The sequence below is a fragment of the Pinus tabuliformis genome, chromosome 4_2 (genome assembly GCF_031772625.1).
Source record: "Pinus tabuliformis cultivar Carrire ecotype Pingquan chromosome 4_2, CPIR1, whole genome shotgun sequence".
Classification (NCBI taxonomy): domain Eukaryota; kingdom Viridiplantae; phylum Streptophyta; class Pinopsida; order Pinales; family Pinaceae; genus Pinus; species Pinus tabuliformis.
The window spans coordinates 243,869,728-243,884,537 of record NC_142304.1 but is presented as its reverse complement, the minus strand read 5'-3'; the positions used below and the strand labels follow the sequence as shown (position 1 = coordinate 243,884,537).

General features: G+C 36.1%; 1 pseudogene; it reads left to right on the top strand.

Moving 5' to 3' along the window:
• Window positions 1-3,718: 3,718 nt before the first annotated feature.
• The window catches only part of LOC149168942 (ABC transporter G family member 39-like), a 64,704-nt pseudogene continuing 53,612 nt past the window's right edge, over window positions 3,719-14,810 (top strand).

Sequence of the window (14,810 nt, the reverse complement as noted above, 5' to 3'; positions counted from 1 at the left end):
AGCTGTCCACCATGGATCTGAAAATCTAATGGATGGACCACATAAGCCTCGACATATCTCTGAGTGTATGCAAGCTGACTCTCGGTTGCAACACCATGGGGGGACATCAGGGAACTAGGTAAAATCCCCCTGTCTCCTGGATAGGTCAGTGATAAAGTATATGTTCTCCTCAATGGGTCTATAGCATGTTGTCGGAATGAAATCGAAATCTTGTTCCTAGGATTAGAGTGCGCCTTTAGGGATGTAGCCTCATGAGAGTACTGGAGGAGGCCTACATTCCTCAAGAGCACTCGGTTCACTACAGTGATAGCAAGATGGTATAAATCTCTCTCTCACTCTGGCCTGCCATGTGTTAGACCATATTGTATGGGTCCGCCTACTGCTCTGACTCCATTTATTGCTCCTTCTGTTGACATCTTTTTTACATGATTTACATATAAATTAAATCAACCTCATACATAAAATGCATTTTTTTATTTATTAACTGAATCATGTATTTAAGGATATGGAAACATAACTTTCATTTAAAAGAAAATACTTGTGCGCACAAAACACACTCATGCGCTCGCGTCGGTGCACTTTAAACTATAACTGCACAACTATCGGCTCACACATAAGTATCATGCACCGTTGTTGGTTCACAAATTGAAGTTTTTATCGCAGTGCGACATGCTTGTGCACTAGTGTGCATGTATAACATTATCGCACCGATATAGAATGTTCAAGTTATCGAACGCGCCAAGCTATGGCTATATTTTTAGATATTAATTTTGTCATGTGTTTGGTAAATATAAAAGAACCCGGTGTTATGCACCAATGTACAGTTTGTCGCATCAATAATGTCGTGTTTCAGTTTACAAAAAACACTGCAACAAGGTCAATGCATTATGTTCATGCAACGAATTGTGGTGCACCTTGTAAATTTACAGGGTGTATTGTTGTTGGTGCATGCATGCTGCATGTATTGAATGCCCACGTGATAAAATAAATAAATTGAAAAACAGTGGAAAATTTAGCCTAATTTACAATTATAATCTGCTAAAAAATTGAATTACAAAGAAACATAGACATCACCTGTACATTTTCTCTTCGAGGGGACATTATGGACACATACTTGAGAAAAATAAATTTTTGGACGGTTTGAAAAAAATGAAAACAATACGGATCACAGTACAAAAGGATGATTAGAAAGAGAAGCATTGATGCCAGGGTGCTTTCATGTGGCAAGAGTGGAATTTGTGCTTCAGAGCTCTTCTGCATTGTAGAACATAGAAATTAAAATTATGACGAGGAGGGATTTTTTATTTAATGCTCATCCACGACACTTCTCGAAATGCACCTCTGCGGGATATATCCAAAAACACCACATCTTTTTAATTAAAAAATATCATAATGCTTTTCCTGAGATTCCCTGGGGTGTTTCTCTACAGGTACTGCACTGATGTTGTTTTTTTACTATAGCACCATTATTTTCATAGAATTTAAAAACCACCTAGTAGTGATATTTCGAAGATGCCTCAGGGCATTTTGTTAAGAGTACTACAATCGGCCTTCACTAGAAAATAGAAGCACATTTCTCTGAAATTTAAAACTATAGCGGTGCTCCTTACTTGTATGCACTGAGAGATTTTACTATGTGGAGGGTACAATTGATATCGGTCGTTCAAGCATTGGTGCGTTATTTTATTTAGCACATTGTTTTTTTTTTTTTTTTATTAAAATAAATTTTTGATGGTGCACCATGTTATTTGTAGCATCAATGTTTGTATGGATAATAAAGCACCAGTGTGTTCGTATATTCTAGATGCACCCTTCAAAAAGCTTATGCTAAAACATCCACCGGCCCACTTCCGCTAGTGACCTCTGCTCGAGACGGATTTTTCGGTTATTTTTATAGGGGCTTCTGTAAGAAACTCTGCTAGAAGGTATTTTCCTTATATTCTTTCATTCAGAGAAGAGACTATATTACTTTTTTCTTCATGTTTGTCCTTTAGGACCTTGTCCTTAATATTTTTGATCTACCACTCATGAGTGATCATGTTTAGGTACTGACTTTATCTTCTCATGGTATGTTCAAGGTTAGGAACCAAATTGGCTACTTGAAATTGGAGTTATGAATTAGAATAAGCTTGTTGGCCAACAGTGGTAGAAGCTTCAAGTTGATGAATTTAGTCACAAATTTTAGGGGGCGTGGTAGAGTGGAAGATAATTGTGGCATTCTAGGCTTGGACTTATGCATCTAACTTTCCCTAAGGATTCATGCCGCCAGACCCCATCAATGACACATTTGCTTCAAAAGCACACTGAAACATATGAGAAATGGCCAAGCTATATTTCTTATCCATAACAACCAAAGATCCAAGGGATTAATACAGAGAAAACCAAATAAAATAAAAAAACCATGGAGCTCTAGATTTCTTGAACCAATTGTGACAATGAGAAGGAATGACAAATGAATAATTGTTGCCATGTTCTAATAACCACCAAGAGACATCAACGTTAAGTACATTGCACACATTAATTAAGTTTAAGCCATAACAATCTTTCATCCATCAATTAATAACAAAACGGAAGAATGAAATTGTTGAATAAAAAAAAATGATTTAAACTCCAAGGTTACTTTCAATGTCACATGAAATTCATCCTCTGTCTACACCAAGCTCCCCCTTCACAACTTCATAGGTGTTATTTCATGAGCTAGATACTTTCACTCCTTGAGTCTAAGTCACCTAGAATGCAGGTGTAAGTGTTGCATCTTAAATTTATCTTAACCATTTACTCAACATTTTAATAAAATTACATTAGATTGATTTCAAGTATTAGGGGGTTTATGCAGTGCATTATATTAGATATGATTAATTTCTCATTATTTTTTAACAGTTCACTTAGCACTTATTGCATCAGGTGATGCTCACAGGGGTGAAGAAATGGGATTGAAACTAGTGAAATGAATCACATATCATCAATCATCACTTCCGGGGCTTGCACCCAGTAACCAAGACAACCCGGGAGGTCACCCATCCCATATCGCCTCTGGCTCAAGCGCACTTAATTGTGGAGATTTCCCCAAAATCAAGCCCACTTAGCTTGCTACCCCATCTGCAAAACCTTAACAAGTATTGTGCCTCATGAACCATTCAAGTAGAGATCCATTCACTCTTTTTGAATTTAAGTATTAGGTGGTTTACGCGGTGCATTATATCAGATATCGTTTTGAGATTCAAATGCATTAAATAATTCATTCATGCATGACCATTTCCATGAGAGGTAGTCGTAACTGACTAATTTCTCACAATTTTTGAATAGTTCACTTAGCACTCATTACATCGGGTGATGCTCAAAGGAATGAAGAAATGGGATTGAAACTAGTGAAATGGATCACATAGTGTCAATCTTCACTTCCGGGACTTGCACCTGGTAACCAGGGCTTCCCAGGAGGTCACCCATCCCAGATCACCTATGGCTCAAGCACGCTTAACTGTGGAGTTTCCCTAGGTCCACGTGACTTGCAACTTCGTCAAGGTTGATATTTGTGCCTCGGGCCCACGTGGTTCGCATCTTTATCAAGGTTGACATCTATTCATTGGGTCCACGCGACACGCATCTTTAACACAAGTCCGTCAAAACTGCTAAAGCAGCTAGATGCTCAATTTATCATCGTCTCGACTACTCTCACCCCATTTGTAGCTCATGATTATTCAGTGAATTGCGGGAGGAAATGGGAAGCAGCATATTGAGCTCTGGCAGATCAAATATGTTTGGAGACAGCGATCGATTCCCCAGTGTGTCATCGAGCTCAATAGCGGGAAGATGCGAGGACGAGGCGGTGGCATGGGCAACCATGGAGAGGCTTCCCACATGTGAATGTCTTAGAACATCCATACTGAACGACCCTGTAAACAATCACTCCATCGCCTCTGGTCCCAAGAAGATCGATGACACAAATATCCCACCTGAAGCTGGGAAGAAACTAATTGACGGACTCCTAGGAGTTCCGGAGGAGGATAATCAACGCTTTCTGCTCAAACTTCGTCACAGACTCGACAGGTTCTCATCATTTTACACTTTCTGCGTTTCTTTTTAATTTTTTTAATTTCCTTCAGGTTGTTGTGCCCATATTTGTCTGTAATGTCATCATCTTTTGCTTGTGGTACTCAGAGCGGGAATTATCTCATCGGAGACTGAGATCCATTTCCAACATTCGAATATTTCTGCTGATATTTACATTGCTAGTGGGTGTGGAGATTTGTCGTTACACCAAAACCCGCAGGTGTTGGTAAACATTATAAACCAGTAACTAGGATCCCCAGGGTGGAAATTACGGATTCTATAGAGGTGCGGTGATTCTTCCAACACCCCCCCTCAAACGCAACTTGGGGGAATCGAACCTGGGTCCAAGCTCTGATACCATGTGGAGGTTTGCCGTTACACCAAAACCCGCAGGTGTTGGTAAACATTATAAACCAGTAACTAGGATTCCCGGGGTGGAAATTACGGATTCTATAGAGGTGCGGTGATTCTTCCAACAGTCGGACATTGCCATCCTTAATTAACTAGAGTGTCAATATGGTCGAGGTAATATGTTCAGATTAAATATAGAATTGGTTGGTTTTAACAATTGGAAACCATATTGTTGAGTAATTTTTTTGGGAAAATAATTGTAAAATATGTAAGCAACATTAAATATTTCAAGGTTATTCACCATCATCAGTGACCAGAATATGTTCAGAATGTCCACTCAAGATTTTGAACATTTCCTACACTTCTTTTTAAAAGTTTAGTACACTCCTTTCTAAAAGTTTCCTCCACTCTAGACAATTATTTTCAGTTCCTTATGAAAAAAAGTGTAAAAAACGTTAGACATTTTAAGTTATATTTCACTTATCATTATAAACAAAGCGTTGGAAATGCGCACTGCAAACTTCAGATGGTTCCCGCACTCTACACAATTATTTCTAAATGTTTTCTACATTCTATACAGTTATTTCCTAAAACAATTGATCATGATGCACGTACCTTAGCAAATTCAACATAATCTGAAAAGTTGTAAAATCTGGCAAAATTAACAGAGGAAAGAATGGAAGGAAAAAGTTTTCATTGATTTAAAAAAAATTTGTTTACTTAAAAGATGTTATATATATATATATATATATTAAATTTTTATATTATAAATAGCTTAATTTATGATTGTTGGTTTAAAAAGAAATTATAAACATTGCTTTGTTATAAATATTTATAATAATTTATAAAATTTGGAAAAATTAAAATGAAAGAAAATTAAAAAAAACAAATAAAAAGAGAAAGAAAAGCATAAGGAAGAGGTTCAAAATAATCTTTAAGAAAAAGAAAAATATAATGAAACTTTTGAAAAAAAATTAAAAACAGAGGTTTTTGTTTGATTTAAATTATTTAGCTTGATTTAATTTTTTTAATTTATTATATTGTATTCTAAAATTTTGTATTATAATGAAATAATTTATAATTATTTGTAAAATAATTATGGATATTTTTTTAATTAATATTTATAATTTTTAGATATAATCATTAAAATTCATTCTATTTTATAAATAAAAATGTCCTTATATATTTAGCTAAAATTGATTTTTTTATATAAATTTAATTAAAAAAAAAAATTAATAAAAATTCTTAAACTTTTATTCTTAATATATTTTACTTTTTCACAAGGTCATTATTTTGAATTTGAGATGAAATCTTATATTGAACTGATGACAAACTAGTGCTCACAATTCTTGTCTGTATATAATCATAAATATTATCATAAACATTGTTGTTACTAATGTAGGTAAATATGTGAAAAATAAAATATTTAATATATTTAAATTTATAATAATAATAATCATATGTAGAATTGAGGATTCTATGATCCATAACAAGTATGTGATCTATAAGAAGTATATGATAGGGGTTTCAGCGTAAATCAAATTATCAATTATTTGTTGACGCATTTTGAATCAACAAGTGTGGTTCATGGTCATGACAAGTTGAAGAACCAGTGCATGGTTGTATGTTAAATAGAGAGAGAAGATGAATCAACAAGTGTGGTTCATGGTCATGACAAGTTGAAGAACCAGATCATAGTTGTATGTTAAATAGAGAGAGAAGATCATCCAACGTCTATATTTTACTAGGAAACGACTGTTGTATGTTAAATAGAGAGAGAAGATCATCCAACGTCTATATTTGACTAGGATATAGCTATAAGAGACTCGGAAATGACCATTTGACTAGACTGGACCAAGGGACAGGGACAACAGGCTATATTTGACTTGACTTGACCAAGGAATAGGGATAGGGAGGATTAGTTTCGATAATTTATAAGTTAGTTATGCTATTTTTAATACTATCAATGAACTATATTAATGAATAATTGTATATAAATCAAACGTTTTAATAAATATAAATAATAAAGGTTTATTAGTAAAACTAATATAGCTTTTAATCATTTCAACTACTACCCCTTAGGAGAAAGAATATATGATTACTAATTAAGTTAATATTTATAATTAATTTTATTTTATTTAAAAGCTCAAATATTAATATTATAATATTAAAAGTATATGGAATAAATCAAATAATAATCTGTTAGAAGAATAACTAACTTAACCAAATTTATTTAATTATAACCCTTAATATTATAAATGAATAAGTAGTAAAGGTTTATTAAAAAAATAACTAATTTGGTTTTTAATCATTTCTAGTACAACCCCTAGCAGAAAGGAGATAATATTTATAATTAGCTCATTTTATTGAAAGGCATAAATATTTAATATTGTAATATTAATAGTATTTGGACTAAATGATTTATTAGAAGATTAACTAATGTAGTTAGTTAGTTAGTTAAATAATCCAATGTGTCTAATTATAACCCTTAGGAGAAAGATTATTAATTGTTATTACTAGTTATTGAAAAATAGTTATTAATAATATAATAGTTATAATATTAACTAGATAATAAGAATAAATAATAGTTATAATATTAACTAAATAATAATAATAGTTATTATAAACAAATAATAATAATTAAGTTAATTAAAAAGGAATTATAATACATAATAAAATGGAACCATTCTGCTCTTATTTCTGATCTAGAAGGGAACTAGAAAAATTATATAAGATTACTAAAAATGTGTTGAGAAATCAAAGAGTAGAGACAGAATAGAAGACGAGGAGGAATTGGGAAAAAAAAACAGAGACGAACTTACTAAAAGACAACACAACGGGTAGGGAGCGGGGGCGGGCTAAGAAGAAAGGGTAGGATCCAATAGCTACTAATTTTCCAGCCATCATCCCTACTGAGATTTCTAACATCTACTAATTTTCTAGCGATCATCCCTATTGAGATTGCTAGGTCAGGCATCTAGTAGTTGCTAATTTTCTAGCCATCATCCCTATTGAGATTGCTCGTCCTCCCTAAATTTCATGTGATGAAAAGGGACAATCTTGGAAATAACACAGGCCTCCTCAATACATATGTGATGCTTAGCCTTTTATGCGTGTTTTATCAAGGCTTGATGCTTAGTCTTTTACGCATGTTCTACGTCCCTAAATTTCATGCGATGAAAAGGGACAATCTTGGCAATAACAAAATCCTCCTCAATAGATATGTGATGCTTAGTATTTTATGTGTGTTCTGCCAAGGCTTGATGCTTAGTCTTTTATTGGTGTTTTGCCAAGGCGGAAGAATGGATCCTCCCATGTTTTATGTCAATTGAGTGCTTGTCAATCCTTTGATTAATGGAGTGCCCTATCCCACCAATGTAGAGAGTCCCACATAAACAAGGAATAACCTAGACGTCTTTCATGTCCTTAGGATCAATAAAATCTGTCACTGACCTAAAAAAATTAGGTATAGTATTAAAGATCTAAAGCTAAACAAATCAACATTTATTATATTTAAATTTATAATAATAATAACCTTCTAGTTGCCAACTTGGGTCTTTTCTTTTTTCCCGGCACATAAATTTATGGGATGTTGACCTGTTAAGGGGTCTAAAGGTAAACAAATCAATATTTAATATATTTAAATTTATAATAATAACAACCTTCTAGTTGCCAACTCCAGTTTGTTGGAATTTTCTGATAAATTCCATAACAGACAGACAAAAATTGCTCTGTTTTTGCACTCTGTTTTTGCACAGAAAAATAGAAAAATTCGTTCTCTGGAAATGGTGTTGCAGCAACGTAGTTTGGTGTTGCAGCAACTGAAAAAATTAACTTGTATTCATAAACAGTAAACCAACTGATATAAGCTCATCTTCCCCACATAGAGGGATTTTCACAAAAGATTTATGTTGAAAAGCATCTTCCTCTTGACAGAGGGATTACAACAGGAACGCTTTAGTTCGACAAACCAATTTCTGCTATCTCAAAAAATTACAGTTTCAGCCACACAGGTTGTTGCTGAAACACAAAGTTTCAGTCACACAGTCTGTTGCTGAAACACGTGTTTCAGCATCTGGCAAACAATTGCTGAAACAAGCCTGTAGAATGAATTGTTGTTCCAAAACATAGTGAGAGCATCTTCCTCTTAACAGAGGGATTCACCAAGGACTGTGCTTAAGAGCACCTTCCTCTTGACAGAGGGATTCACCAACATGTCTTCTTTAGAGGCACTTCAATCTGTGTCTACAAACAGTTGCTGTTACAGCTGTTACAGCAACGGGTAGACAGTTCTGAAATACACAGACAGTTGTTGTAACACGTGTTTCAGCATCTGGCAGACAGTTGCTAAAACACGTTTGTAGAATGTATTGTTGTTCCAAAACACAGCGAACACAAAGAACTGTTGTTCATTACATCTTCCTCTTGCACATACGTGCTGCAGCGTATTGCCCTGCAAAACTTCACGCTGTTGCGTGCTCCCCTTTGCTCTCTATTGTTGTCCCAGTGCTCTGTCTCAGTAACTCTGTCTATCACTGTTGTTTATCACTGCACTGCTGTGCATAAAACAACTTCTTCTAACCTTACGCTGCTGCGCCTCTCTCTTACTTTTCAGTCCCTGCACTGCTGTGCAAGAGGGCGCGGTCATAACTTGTCCATCAACCGCCTCAACTCTCTCACAGAGTCTCTGCTGCACATAATGAACAAATCTGATCTTTTGTTGTATTTCTTGAGTCGGTTGTGCTGAAACCCAAGACTGATAAATGTTGCGGCTGGCTCGAGGCTGGTACTCTCCTTCTCGGCCATGCTTCTTCTTTAATGTTGTAGGTGAGCAGTTATTGCGCAGAGCTCGGATCTGATCTTCCTCCTCCTTTGGGAACACAAACAGGCAAAGGGTGAAAGGACACTTATGGCGGTGGCGTGAATAAGCCGACTCCTTGTAAGTCCTCTATTGCGGCTCGCTGCTGCTGCACGGCAGTTGGAATTAATATTCCAACACTCCCCTTTTAATTTCAACTGTTGGGCGTTCAATCATACCCACGCTAGTGCTAACGCTGGCCATTCCTTGCACTTAGATTCTTTCTTGGCTGAGTCTTCACGCTGCTGGAGAAGTTGCTGCTGCAAGAAATCTTTCCTTCAGCTTCTTTGACACTTCAAAGAGCCTGGACTAGCTCTGATACCATGTTGGAATTTTCTGATAAATTCCATAACAAACAGACAAAAATTGCTCTGTTTTTGCACTCTGTTTTTGCACAGAAAAATAGAAAAATTCGTTCTCTGGAAATGGTGTTGCAGCAACGTAGTTTGGTGTTGCAGCAACTGAAAAAATTAACTTGTATTCATAAACAGTAAACCAACTGATATAAGTTCGTCTTCCTCACATAGAGGGATTTTCACAAAAGATTTATGCTGAAAAGCATCTTCCTCTTGACAGAGGGATTACAACAGGAACGCTTTAGTTCCACAAACCAATTTCTGCTATCTCAGAAAATTACAGTTTCAGCCACACAGGCTGTTGCTGAAACACACAGTTTCAGTCACAAAGTCTGTTGCTAAAACACGTGTTTCAGCATCTGGCAGACAGTTGCTGAAACACGCCTGTAGAATGCATTGCTGCTCCAAAACATAGCGAGAGCATCTTCCTCTTAATAGATGGATTCACCAAGGACTGTGCTTAAGAGCACCTTCCCCTTGACAGAGGGATTCACCAACATGCCTTCTTCAGAGGCACTTCAATCTGTGTCTACAGACAGTTGCTGTTACAGCTGTTACAGCAACGGGCAGACAGATCTGAAATACACAGACAGTTGTTGTAACGCGTGTTTCAACATCTGGCAGACAGTTGCTGAAACACGTTTGTAGAATGTATTGTTGTTCCAAAACACAGCGAACACAAAGAATTGTTGTTCATTACATCTTCCTCTTGCACATACGCGCTACAGCGTATTGCCCTGCAAAACTTCACACCACTGCGTGCTCCCCTTTGCTATCTACTGCTGTCCCAGCGCTCTGTCTCAGTAACTCTGTCTATCACTGTTGTTTATCACTGCACTGCTGTGCATAAAACAACTTCTTCTAACCTTACGCTGCTGCGCCTCTCTCTTACTTTTCAGTGCCTGCACTGCTGTGCAAGAGGGCTTCATTCATGTGAGCTCGTGCTGCTGCACATTCTTTCTTAAACACACAGAAATTACATTTGAGTGCTGCTGCGCTACATTGTAGAGAAGTTAACACTGCTGTGGCTCTACACATATATAGTGCAGGAAGCGGTCATAACTTATCCATCAACCGCCTCAACTCTCTCACAGAGTCTCTGCTGCACATAATGAACAAATCTGATCTTTTGTTGTATTTCTTGAGTCGGTTGCGCTGAAACCCAAGACTGATAAATGTTGCGGCTGGCTCGAGGCTGGTACTCTCCTTCTCGGCCATGCTTCTTCTTTAATGCTGTAGGTGAGCAGTTATTGCGCAGAGCTCGGATCTGATCTTCCTCCTCCTTTGGGAACACAAACAGGCAAAGGGTGAAAGGACACTTATGGCGGTGGCGTGAATAAGCCGACTCCTTGTAAGTCCTCTATATCCTGTGACATAAATTTATGGGATGTTGACCGTAGGATGCTTTGGGAAAGCTTCGGTTGAGAGAGACCATGAAGAAAAAATTAATACTTCTTCACAATATCAACGGTATCGTTCAACCCGGCAGGTAAATAGATATCTTGAATGATATTTAACTTGGAATTTATGTCGATGGAATCTCTGGGCTGATATGTTGTTTGTCAAATTAAAATCATGAATATTGACTCTGCTTCTTGGGCCTCCTGCCTCGGGAAAGACTACTCTGCTCTTGGCACTTGCACGAAGGCGTCAAAGCACTCTGAAAGTAAGAATGCTTTCAAATCTGTCATCTTTATTTGGATTGTAAAATATTAAATTTTTATCATAATAGTGTTTATAATGGACTTAGTTTGTATCCATCTGATTTTAATTTTTTTTTTATTCCAAATTTCAGATTCATGGTGTTATATTTAATCAAGGAGATTGAATTTATTTTGTATGAGGTTTTCGTTCAGGTTGAAGGAGGAGTTACATATAATGGACATGCCCTCAACGAATTCGTGCCAGAGAGGACTTCCGCTTACATCAGTCAGCAAGATACCCATATGGGAGAATTGACTGTTAAAGAAACACTCAACTTTTCGGCTTGTTGCCAAGGCGTTGGTTCAAGATATGGTATTTTATTTTCCTATTATAGATGCTTATGCTCCTGGTCAGCATTTACATTGTTGAATCTAATCTTATTACATCGTTAAATTGGAGCTCAACATGATTTTACAATATTCTGAATAACAGCATTACCCACTCTAATTCAATATTCAAAATATTCTAGAAAATTATTATAGAGTTTCTTATAAAATTAAGAATATTTTTGAATCTGTAACTCATATAAAGTAATCCCATTGTTAAATATACATTATAAAATTCAGAATATTTTTGAATCTGTAACTCATATAAAGTAATCCCATTGCTAAATATACATTATCAAATTATTTGTTGATAAAATCTACACTACAAATTCACTACGTTATTACAGATCCTCATTTCTGTAAGTTGAGAGAAAATATCTATATTTATGTGAAAATATCTATATCTGTGTTTAATATTATCTTCAAGCTTTAATTCCTCATGATTAAGATGGCTGCAGATGTGATAACTGAGCTTTCCAGAAGAGAGGAACAACTAGGCGTGAGACCAGATGCCGATATTGATGTTTTCATGAAGGTATCAACTTCAAGAATGATGTAGTTTTAAATTTAGTTAATGGTTTTTAATGAAAAATGGCGTAGTTGATATAAATAGCATGAACGGTTGAACATATATATATATATATATGCGTGTGCGCGCGCAGGCAACAGCAATAGCGGAACAAGGAACCAGTGTTACGAAGGACTATGTTTTGAAGGTTAGTTGTTTTCATTCGAGTGTAATTTGATTATACATCTCCACGTAATTTGACTATAGATTTTTTGCAAAATACATTTGATTATAGATTTTAGAAAATTTTGTAAAATTGATGTCTATGAACATTCCGTCTAATTCAGCAATCTGCAACCTCTTTTCAGATAGGAAAAAAAACTTCAAATTCATCATAGCAATCAACATCTTTATGTGAATTGTGGCCCAATGCATAATATCTAAATACTTGTTCCAGATATTGGGGTTAGACATATGCGTGGATACGATGGTAGGAGATAGTATGTGTTGGGTATTTTTGATGGGAAAATACCAAAAACAAACAAATTACACACCACACAGACAATGCTCTGTTTCCTTTGCTCCAGGATCCTTTTGTGCACAGGGAGGCTTAAAAAAAAAAATTTACTGAGAAACAGAGTATTTCACCACCATAAAAACATTTGTATTCATTTAAGACAAAAATCACTTACATATTCATCCTCTTTTACTGAGAGGGATTTACCAAAAACAACATTCAACCAAAACTTTGTTTTCACCTGAGAATTTACTAAGCTGGGTTTACTGCTGTAAAATCCCTTTTACATTCACTGCTGTGAAAAACACTTTACTGCTGTAATAAAAATTTACATATGCATACAAAAATTATATGTTTCTCACCCGACACATGAGATTCATGCTCGTTTCATTACATAATGCACTGCTGTGCAAAAACACCATAGTTTTTCGCTGCTCTTCCGTTTTACGATGCCCCACAAAAACATTACAACACACGAGCTCTTTTTCATTTGGCTCGTTATATTTTTTTAATCCACGCATGTGTTCTACATCTCATTACAAAAACATGGTCAACACCAAAAAAAATATATAACATTACAAAGTACTTCGTATGCCATACTTAACATTCATATGCGCCCATACCTTCAATACCAAAAAAAACATTAAAATTTAAAACTTCCATCTACTTTCTACGGGCATATTAAATTCATTAATTATTTTACCGCGGTCAACCAAAACTTTACTCCACACAATGTTTTAATGTTGGTTTGTATGCAGCTTCGGACAATCAACGGACGAGAGTGCTGGAGACAATCGAACGGCGGACAGAGATATCGGGAGGCATTTTGCTGCAGAACTTTAGCTCCCGAAAAGTAACTTTTGCTTACGTATGGTGAGAGCCACGCGTCTGCACCATATCGTATCGGAGTCAAATATACGGAAACAACTTTACGCTGGAAGGCGGTGCGAAATTGAAAGGCGGTTTTGCTGAGTGGTTTGGGTGAGGTACGGCCGCTCAGTTGGAATTACATATTCAACACTCCCCTTTAATTTCAACTGCTGGGCATTCAGTCATACCGAGACACTTCCTCAAAAATTCAAAGCTTTTCTGATCCAATGGCTTTGTCAAAATGTCTGCAACCTGTTCCTGAGTCCTGCAATGTTCTAGGATAATTTCTCCATTGTTCACCAATTCTCTGATGTAGTGAAACCTTGTATCAATGTGTTTCGTTCTCTTATGAAACACTGAATTCTTTGACAATGCAATAGCTGAGCTATTGTCACAAAAGATCACTGTCGCTTTTGCCTGCTCTTGGCCTAAGCTTCTCAACATTCTTCTCATCCACACTGCTTGACATGCTGCTACTGTAGCTGCCACATATTCAGCCTCTGCTGTAGACAATGCTACAATGGACTGCTTCTTAGAAGCCCATGAAATGGCTCCTGAACCCATATGAAAAACATAACCGGAAGTGCTTTTCCGATCATCTACACTTCTAGCCCAATCACTGTTAGTGTATCCAACCAAATCTGAATGTTCTGAGACATTATATAAAATGCCAAAAATTTTGGTACCTTTGACATACCTTAAAATTCTTTTTGCTGCCTGCCAATGTGCCTCCTTTGGCCTCTCCATGAATCTGGAAATTAAACTAACAGCATACATAATGTCAGGCCTAGTAGTTGTTAAATACATAAGGCTGCCTACAATACTCTTGTACAAACTAGGATCAAAATCCTTGCTGCTGTCCTCTCTGCTGAGTTTTAATCCCATTACTGTGGGAGTGATCGCTGCTTTGCATTCTTGCATGTTAAATCTGCCCAATACTTGATTTACATATCTTGCTTGTGAGATAAAAATTCCTTTTTCATTTTGATCTACTTCTATGCCTAAGAAGTATCTCAAGAAACCCATGTCAGTCATTTCAAATTCCTCTTTCATGACTGATTTAAAATTCTCAATGAGCTGATCATCATTACCTGTGAAAATAACATCATCAACATATAAGACAACAATCAAAATTTTACCATCTTTTTCTTTGATGTAGACTGTGGGTTCTCCCTCACACTTGTCGAATTCATTATCCAATAGATATGAATCTATCCTGTTGTACCATGCTCTTGGCGCTTGCTTCAGCCCATAAAGAGCTTTCTTCAAT